The 10,638-nt window shown below is 41.2% G+C and overlaps 1 protein-coding gene across 1 annotated transcript in view; it reads right to left on the reverse strand.

Moving 5' to 3' along the window:
* LOC105619400 (transcription factor Sp9) overlaps positions 1 to 10,638 on the reverse strand; it is a 40,361-nt gene that overhangs the window by 28,624 nt on the left and 1,099 nt on the right. The gene's annotated exons all lie outside the window — the stretch shown is intronic.

Consider the following 10,638-nt stretch of genomic DNA (forward strand, 5'->3'; position numbering starts at 1 on the left):
GTGTGTGTGTGTGTGTGTGTGTGTGTGTGTGTGTGTGTGTGTGTGTGTGTGTGTGTGTGTGTGTGTGTGTGTGTGTGTGTGTGTGTGTGTGTGTGTGTGTGTGTGTGTGTGTGTGTGTGTGTGTGTGTGTGTGTGTGTGTGTGTGCGCGCGCGCGCGCGTACTTGTATGCGTCAGTATTACAAGTTTGTATTCTCGAACGGAATTTTTAAAATATTTAATATGAGATTACGGAGAGAAAGAGAAAGAGAGAGAGGAGACGGAAGTAGCGTAGTCCGTTGGAAATAAAGATATTGTGTCAACGAAGAGAGCGACGGGGCGCGGCGGTGTCGTTCGTGAATTAGTAACTCCTCGGTTCCAGGGATATTCCAGGCTTCATCGGTCGAAGTATTAATTTATTAATGACTCACCGGAATCGATCGCTAGAAAGACAATGCTGCTGCATCGCGCTGAGTCGTTCATAGCGTGACACGTTTGCTGGTTTCCCTCGGATTCACGTCTTTTCAATATAGCGTGCCGATATATAACTTTACCAAGAAAATTCTCTCCAAGTTTTGTAGGTAGTTTCATGTATAGCTTCAACGTGACGAAGGTTCAGCGTGTGCCGTTTTGCGTGTGTCACGTTTATTATGCATGACATTGGAGCAGTAAGAAAGTAACATATCTTTATATTCCTAAACACATACATTATGTATCGTTCTCCTCTTCCCTTTTATTCAGATAAATATCATAGCTATATAGATTTATTTGAAGATTTTTTTCCGATCGTGAAAATTTAATTACATAACAATGTAAAAATTTTACCGTCGATAGTAAAGAATGTAATGCAATGTTCGAGATGTATTGCGTTGCTTGAAAAAAGTTGAAAGTTTACGATCGAAACGTCGCGCGTCGAAACTAGGGTTGTTGACATTCTCATCCAATCGACCCTGAGGAAAAAGAGGGAGAACGTGCGTATGCGTGTAAACGACGAGTTAACGTCGCACGACAACGCGATGAGGTTCGCTTCTATTCCTCTCGTCGCGCTAAGTCGAGCGTATTAATCGACGCGTAACGCAGAGGTCGCGTTCCATTCACCGATGCACTATCGAGGAGTTTCATGGCCCTTTAAGGACCTCCATTGACGACATGAGAGAAAGACAGGGTGAAGAGAAAGAAACAAAGAGACAAGACCCTTACGGAGGAGAGTAGATACTATTGGCGAGATCGGGTGGCGAAAGGAAGTAGGCATCGCGTTTCCATCCCACGCATCCTGTCAAGTGGATTCCTCCGGCGCACAAAGGAGATCGGACAAATAATTGGCTCCTCGGATACACAGGTAGGGTAGTTCTTTTGAGTCCTGAGAACCTTGCGCAAGGACTATTGTGCGAGGGACACTCGATACATTCGGATCGAGTAGCTCGACACTGGCAAAGGAACGTGGCCGTAGTTTGGAAAACGGGACATCTCCGATTTAGATGAAACCTGGTATATGATTTTTCTTCTCGATGAGAAGCTGGAAAAATTCTGAAAGGATTCTCGCGCGCGATAGAAAACCATTACTTTCTAACAAAAAATTGGTTGTGAATGCTTCTAATACTCAATACATATTTTTGTATATGCAGTATATGAAAATTGTCTGTTCGATTCCCTGAAACGAATTTATTCGAATTCTTTTGCGTTGTAATTTCCTTCATCTGGAATTTACGGTTATTCACAAGCGCGAGTTATAAAACGATCTGGATCGTCGATGCTATGAATAATCTCGTAGAGATGCAAAAAACGGGCCGCTTGCAAAAAAGACTCAAACGATGACGCGATGGCAAGCTACGAGAATCACGCGAAAACAGGTTCGCCATTATGGAGACGGGGGAAGCGCGGATATCGAAAAACAAATAGCGAATCAAGGATGGAGAACCGTGCGAGGTAACGAGAGGTCGCAAAAAGCCAGACCGGAAGTTGGATCAGTCTGAAGGACGATTTCGAGCGCCCGCGCAATGTTCATCGACAGATATGCGACTTTTCGCCGACATTAATACTCGACGCGGCACACAGGAAACTTTCTGCCTGACTTAATTAATACTCGCGCTCGCGCGCACGCCTTCCTTTTTGACGGCAGGGATTTAATTACTTTTTTACGTCGACTCGTAAATCATCTTGCAGGGCCCGCACGACGACCGCCGTCGTCCTTCCTGCCGAGTCATAAAATAAAGAGCTTCGAGCAACGAGCGGAGCACATGTTGTCCGGCCACGGTCGCGAAAGCTGAAGGATACTTTGAGTTTATCATCGTCAGATTATCTCCGATATTTCGCATCTGATCCGTAACGCAACTTGCAACGTGTCGCTCCGTTACATGCCGAAAGGCGACTTCACAAATTTCATATGGGTACTCATATATATTTTCAACACGATAAATCGTTTTATCTTTATTTAAGATAAAGTCTAATATTGATTGATAATGATCACCGAAAAAAAGATTATTGATATTTAACATATGTATAAAAAATTACGGCTATTTGTTTCTCCGCATAGGCGGTTCCTTGAATTTGTAAAGAATCGTTTAATCTCTATCATTTAACTCTCGATCAAGATCTTAGCGTACATTGCAAAACTCTTGCAATCGCGCGATATGACGTTGCGTAATATTAAGTTACTCCTTTCTCAACGTTGACACATTCAACATTGATCACTTAGGCTTCATAAAACACGTTAAAGGTTACCGCGCTCATATCAAACATTTGCTAATTTACAATTTATGCAAATAGTTGATATTTCAATGCGTTTCTGTTTTTGCCTTTCCTTAACTTTGCCTTTCCTTAATCATTAAATAATGTAAGAATTATTATTAATAACAATGAATGAAACGTTGTCGCATGTCTTCTTTTATTCATATTGATGTCGACATTTAAAACTAATTGCACAAATAAATTTTATTCGATCGCTCAATTATTTGATAAAAAGTTTGAAAGCTGATGTATTAATGATAAATTATTTTATAACGTAATACATCATAATATTTCGATTACGATTTGTTTTCTTATCTTGATTATTCAATTGATATATTATATAAATAAATGATACGGTTTACAGAATATTGATTGCTATATTCATTCTAATGTTCCAGATGTATCATGAATAACTAAATATATACCTGTTATGCTACAGATAATAACCAACCTTCTCATTTATCACTCCTGCACGTTGGAATAAAAACCTCATAATATATGATTATATATTAAATAAAGCATAGTTTTTGTATATAGATAATCGAATCTCATTGTAGCAATTATAAATAATAGCAAAGTAATTTGTTGCTAATGTCTAGTTACGCAGCATCCATCCGTAAATTACATGAAATGTTTATCAACTTTAACTATTTAATTTACTGTTTTTCCTTCAACTTCAAATATAACTCGTGCATAAAACGTTTTTCCTTCGTAATATATTCGAAGACAAAGTCCACCAGCAAATTGACGTCGGAGATCAAAGATGACGCCTGAGATGACCATAGCAGTGGTCGGCGACCAAAGCAGTTGTTAAAGTACACCTTTGAGGAAATCTCAGTGATCTTATCGAAGGTGTGAAGGATTTGACGGTAGCAGCTAATCTTTGGCATCGTGCTCTACCTGCTGGGGTAAAGATCTCAGTTCGGGATTAACGTCCCAATGAAACTCGAGAACTCGCTTTTGCTCGGAAGAGATCGTAGATCTAACTCGACCGAAAAATTAACTCGTCGCGACGGGGGTTCCTTTCACTAATGTCAAAGATCTTTTTCCACGAGTCATGATGATGATAGATACAAATTTCGTCACACATCAAGACACGTCGCAGCAGCGGATTTTGATGGAAAATCGAGCGATCGGGTGATACGATAATATGACCCACACAACGTTGAAAGAAAGGAAAAGAGAGGAAGACGAAAGACTTTAGACGGAGACTCACCACGTGCCCGTGCACCGGCGACTTCGCGATAGATTGTAGCTGGGGGTAGAGTTGACCAGCCGCCGCCGGTGTCATATCGGTCAGCATCTCGACGCCGACCCGGAGTTGTCGTAATTGGTGACCCGCGCGTTGGTGATTCGCGCACCGCGGAATTAAAGTCACACCAGACAGTAAGAAAGTCCCTCTCACGCCTCCGAGTTTTGTTCTGTCCAGCTGCTTACGTTTACGCACTGCACTCGAGATCACGGGATCGAACGACGATGCGAACGTGTCTCAGACTCACGTATCGAACGCGTTTCGGTGTCGGAACTCGCGACTGATCGTCGCTCGGATAAAAAAAGGCTCTCCGTGGAAAAGGCCGGGATTACCGTGGTTCCCGTTCTTCGCCCCGTGACAGACTGCCGACTGTCCGAACAACTTGGTCTCAACCAGACGCGGGGATATTAGGTGGTAGGGAAACATCCAGGACTCAACGGCCCCCGGGCAAAAAAGGGGTCGGGTCCGCGAGGCGGGGCCCCACCAGAATCCGTCACCGCCCATCACCGCCTACGTGCTCTGCCTGGTTTCCTCGACTTCGTTCACCTCCTCTCCCGCGATCCGCGAGCTTCTCCCCCACTTCCATACCCACCTCACAGGGCATCCTCGCCGCCGTACGCTGTCTCGGTCCCACCTCTCCGCTTCTTCAGCTTCTCTGTCGCGCTCACGATCCCTTCCGCGGCCTCCCGCCGATAATTCAGCCGTGAAATGCGCGCGCAGCTCGTGGTCGCTGGAAGGAGGCACGCGCGGCGACTTTGGTGGTGCCCTCTCGACGTATAGAAGCGAGAAGAGCCTCTCGCTTCGACTCCTTCCTTCCTCCCCGCTTGCTCTCTCGCTTCCCCTTTCACCGTTTTACGTGACTCCGAGTCGTATCGTTTCGCGAGCTCGCGAGCTCATAGTTTGACATAACGGTATACTACGCGCCCCGTCGTTATTTAAATGCCTATACGCGCGACGGAGAATCAGATGTAACGTCAAGTCTTCCCAATCTTCGTCAAGCCCAAGATATACGCGACGATTGAAATCGAGGGTAATCGATTAATCAGGTCTTTTCCGCGCTGTTCGCTCGTGTGCGTGTCTCGAATTAAGAAGTAAAGGGGATGAACGAAGATATCTGGATACATTTTGCCTGAATATATTTTGGGGATAGAGATACATTAGACTCGCCACGCAATAGCGATTGTATTTGATGATTTATAGTTTCGTAATCGCTTTTTAAATTTTCCAGTCTATTTGTTCAGAAATTATCATTCAGGATTATTCTTAATGCATTGCGCATTCAGGAAATTACATGCAAATTATTTTGTACCATTCTCTTTCCTACAATCGTTCTCTTAATGGACATTAAGTCGCTGATGCAATTAAGTAAAATATAAGATTGAATTTTCTAGCTTGAGATAAAGATTTTTTGTCAACTGCGATAGTATCCCTTGTGGTTACATAATTCTATATAATTTATAGTAGTATAGCTTATGTATTCCATTCTGTTTAAATCGTATATGATTTTATATATTTTCATATAATCTTTATATATACTTCGAATAGAATTTTATACATGTATTTGTGGGAACACAAATGTATGTTATTTATCGAATTATAGTCGAATTATAGTATTGTTGTTGTGATATCATCTCGGGTATCATCGAATGGAAATATGATATTTTATATCTATTTATGCTTTTGGAAAAGTTAATAAGATAAAATATATTATGACCTATTTTTTTGCATGATATGATAAATTTAATTTACAGCACTTGATATATCACTCGTTATATGTGCATTCATGCGTTAACTTGTTACGACATAATTTTACAAATTGGTTTCAAACTCGCGTAATTTCTCGCTCTACATTACAACAGCTATGTGCAGCAGAGAAATCGATACTAATATTTGATCTACGATACAGTCAACGATAATGTCATATATAATAATAGTAATAATAATAGTAATATTAAGTATTAATAATAATATTAAGTATAGTTAGCAAATAACTTTAAATTAATTACCATATCGCAGATTAAAAAAATATATCAATATTTGTATATTACGTATCGCATCATTAAAATGAAAAAGTAAATATATAAAATCTATTAGCAAGAATGAATTAATGAATACATTGAATACATTTGCAGATAAAATGTGACTATATTTAATAACTGATTGAATTAAACGTCGTCATATATTTTTCTCATCACGAATCAAGATTTAAGAACTTTCTCGCAATAACATCCATCTCGACACCTGCTTAATCGTACCTCTATGTTGAACGTCAATTATTATATGCAAAAAAGAAGATACGAGCTCATAATTTACTCGTGCTTTTTTGGTTTTGCGAAACAAGCTGCATGCATGACGCAGATAGGCGATGCAAGTTCGAGAACGGCGACTGTTAAAATCGCAAATATCAAAGTTGTGCAAGGAGAACCTTGTGAACACGCGCAAGAAGCTAATGCGACTTTAATCGTGCGGTTTGAATTTCAAATGTTATCGGCTCCGTCTTATAAAACGGAACACATTCGAGAAGTATATTTTCAGTGGCGTATTCATTCGAACGGAACATTTTTATAATTTTTGAAGAGATAAATTGCTGCGGGGACTCGATAAATATATAGAAAAGTTGGAGACTAACATTTTCGTAAGATCTGGTTAAGAATTATCTAAGAAAAATAAAAGCTGGGCACATCTTGCGTCAACGATTCGAGAATTAAGACGAGAGTTGTCATTAGGCTACCGCAAATTTTTTTCGTCACATGGCGAATGATACGAGTCGCTTTTATAGCGGTTTGCGTCGTGGCTGTGATTAAACCATGCCTATAAAACCGCATCGCGAGAGGCCAACCGGTTGCTAAGAATTTCATAATTGGCGTAATTTGGAGAGCCGGATTTCTCTTAAAATTTAACGCAACGGATCAAATGTACAAAACGACAATTTAATTCTACCACTAAAAAACGATTCGCCGAGTTTGTTTATGTGAATTACGAAATTTAAATTTCCTGAATATTATTTTTAAGTAGGTATGCAGTTTTAGAGCACGCCGCAGTTTTTCTCCGCTGCATGGAAGCGCGTTTGTGCTTTACCTTCCTACGCCAATGGCCGGTGAAGACGCGAGCGACGGGTCGAGGTCGCATTAGGATCTAATTTTCCATAATGGAAGAAGAAGTCCGTAGCGTGGTACGGCGCCACTACGGCGAGGCGACCAGCTAATCGTGGTCCATTCATAACCATTCTCGACCAGCCGGGCGCGCGAGCGATCGCCTTCGTCGCATTCGAGATTGGTCTGGGTAATTTAGATGTAATATCTCATGGAGTTCGGTGACAAAATGGTCGCAAAATCTGTTCAAAGAGAATACCGTCAAGTTTGATGATGTATTATGACTCGATGTATTTTCATCGAATATCTCGTAAAGCTAAAATCACGAAGTAACTTTTGATCCTACCAACGAAATATTTGACGCCCGATAAAATAGAAATACGTACACAATAGTTTCTATTATACTTTCTTCATGAAAACGATTTTGCTGAGAGATCTAAAATTTTGCTGGATATATTGTGGATCTGAAAATAATTTTGTCGGACATTAAAATAATTGGAAACTAAAAAATAATAAGCAATGTTATACAAATTTTGATATTCTAGCAATCAGTTTAAGTTTCCAACAAAAATTATTTTAGTAGTCTACACAATTATTATCAAATCTATATGCAGCAAAATTTTAGATCTTTCAACAAAATCGTTCCTTCCATGCTCCAATTTAAATATACTTGATTTGTTTTTTTTTCTAAATCGCAAATAACGTAAATTTGTCTGATATAATTACATTACTGCGCAGTTCTATCTGATTTTTTCACGATTCTCGGTGTATTGGGTTGTCCGGAAAGTTCGTGCCGATATTGAAGGAAAATTGAAACGCAGAAGATTTAAATTTTAGTATACATTTATTAAATGATATAGCTTAGTCGGCTTTGCGGACAACCCAATATTTTGTGTTAGAAAAACCATCTGCGGTCAACGTGATTTCGTACCATCATATCCCATAATCCAGATAATATTTACATTAAATGGTACTCTCGAAATAGACGCTCCGAGTAATCGATAGATGGACGTAAGGTGAGAAAGGAATAGGTTCACAGAACGAGGGGACGTTATCAGTCGCCACCCGCTACGAATCCTGACGGCGATTATGCGTACATCGCGTGCCACTGGCGCACAAAAGGTGCGACCCGCCCACGCCCTTGCGTATCACGGAGTAGGACGGCGATGGGCGCAGAGGGGAGGAAGGGGGGGGGGAGTGCGAAAAGGGATGTTTTACAATGAACAGAACCAAAGACGGGCGTTAACGCTCGCGGCAAGGACAAATGGCGTTGGGCCGCGCGCGTGGAAGCAGTTGCTAGTAGCTATCGAGTTTCCTCGTTTTCAGATTCCCGCACGAGAGCGTTTCTCTAGATTTATTGCGTCCGCACGCGTAAACGTGAACCCTCCCCCCCTTGAGGGACCATGAAGATGAATCGTGCGTCCCGATACTTTTGGAGAATAGACAGCGTTTAATTCGACACTAATATATGGATATTCGGCGTCGTTGAAAAATGATTAGCGTCGATTGACTACTGATCGTGACGTCGTTCTCGATGGCGCGATAGATCGACGTAGCCGATATCCGATCTCTCGATGATGGATCGTTGATTGGCAGAGACGGGGTTGAAAGGGAAATGGGGGCCCTTACGGGCCTCACGGGGGCGGATAATGACAGGGCGGTCTCGCGTAGCGAGGATGGTCCGCGTTGGGACCAGCTCGGCTCTTACCTCTCACACGGCCATGTGGCCATCGAGAGATGCTGATGGACTAATAATTACCAAGGAACCAGCTCCGTGCGTGGCGGCTGGCAGCGTCGAAAATGAAGATTCACCTTACCAAGTTGAAGCCAGATCTTGTCTACTATCTGCTAACGGCGTTATAGGTATAAGCCTTTGCCGAAACCAGACCGAAGGACGCAGACGCAAGACGATCGTTCATTGATGTGCCGACATCCGCTGTGGCGTTTCGTGACGCTTCTACAAATCTGCCGAGGAACGTTCTACATTTCCAAATTTCAAATTGCTCTGACGATAAAGGAATCATCACATGGAAATTAATCTCGGAAAATGATTATCAAAATAATAGATTCCATGAGCCATCTACACAATGTTCAACGAATACACGCAACTATATATCGCAGAATCACGGGGAAAGTACGCTTTTAAGATCGAGTGGCGTATCTCGCCGCGAAACAGAACATGGAGAAACTCGTCCGGGACTGATTTACGGACTCGCTGCCGTGGCCGATGCTGGGGCGTAAGTCGAGATTCTGTCTACATCGTGCTTCGGGATAGAGAGACGCCCGACCGCCCGCCTGTACCTCCGTCCGCTGACCAGATTTATGGGGTGGAGAGGAGACAACCCTCCCCGTAATTCACGCGTCGCTTCTTTCCGCCGACCGCGAACGTTGGAGGAGCGACGCAAATAAGGCGCACCCCATTTCACGAGGAAATCGATCGAAATAAATATCTTTTCTCGATTTATCCAGCTGCCCTCGATATTATTGCCTTCCTCTGCTCGTATTCCGAGTATATTAGATGTAGATAAAAGATGGAACGGAGAGGAATAATAACGTTGAACAAGTTATTGGATGCTGCGGCTTGTATCGATCTATATAAATTTAGCCCGTATGCTTGGTATGAAAAAAAAAAACAAGAAGAGATAAGACCTGAAGTGATTTATTGTTAGTCTGTCTAATCTGAGTACGCTCGATCGAATTAGTTAACAGATCCCGTTTTTGTAGTCACATTCAGTCATATAACAGATATGATGAGGAAATATATTTAGAACATTGTGATTATATAATTAAAACATTAAGGACGTATGTATAATACCTGACTTTTTAGTCTTTGCATAAGCAGCTACTACTATGCATTTTTGCATGCATAATTAAAGTAAATTAAGTGTGACATTTAAATATGGATAATTCGCGAGAACGTAGCACGAGAGAAGAAAATTATGATTCTTTAATAACCCGTAGATGAAATAAGATAATATAGATAAGTTATCGGGAGATAACTGAGAATATGATTTCATAAAAGATTTTTCCATTATATATAATGCAATGTAGACGCAGATGCTTAAACGGTAGGGGGGGTTGACACATGTGCCGCTATAATTAATTGATAATGTTAGTGATAATAACTATATAATAATTAAAAAAAGAGTAAAAAGTTCATAATGATATCCCGCAAAGCACCTTGACAATTTGACGCGACGAAAAACTTTTAATTAAATCTAACTATATTAATATAGATTACGGCGTAGATTTATTGATTTCTGTAGCAGATTTATTGCTATGAATAGCAATCGATATAAAACGTTCAAAAGCAAAAATATTCGTTGCGCAATGTAATTTATTACACAAGCCGTGAATAAGTGTTGCGTTTTACGACATTACATTTTTGATCCTAATTTTGATCCTAATAGATAGCGCTCTACCTGATTCATATTTCTAATGATCGGCACGTTTCGTCGGATACTGCTCAGAAAACGAGAGCAAGATGATCGCCGCGAGCGAAATGTCACGTCATTTGAACGCGTTTTAAACGCGTCTCATCGTTAAACGTCGAATATCCGGTACGCGATCCTTTGTCTCTCTCTCTCTCT

The sequence above is a fragment of the Atta cephalotes genome (assembly GCF_000143395.1).
Source record: "Atta cephalotes unplaced genomic scaffold scaffold00021, whole genome shotgun sequence".
NCBI classification, from domain to species: Eukaryota; Metazoa; Arthropoda; class Insecta; order Hymenoptera; family Formicidae; genus Atta; species Atta cephalotes.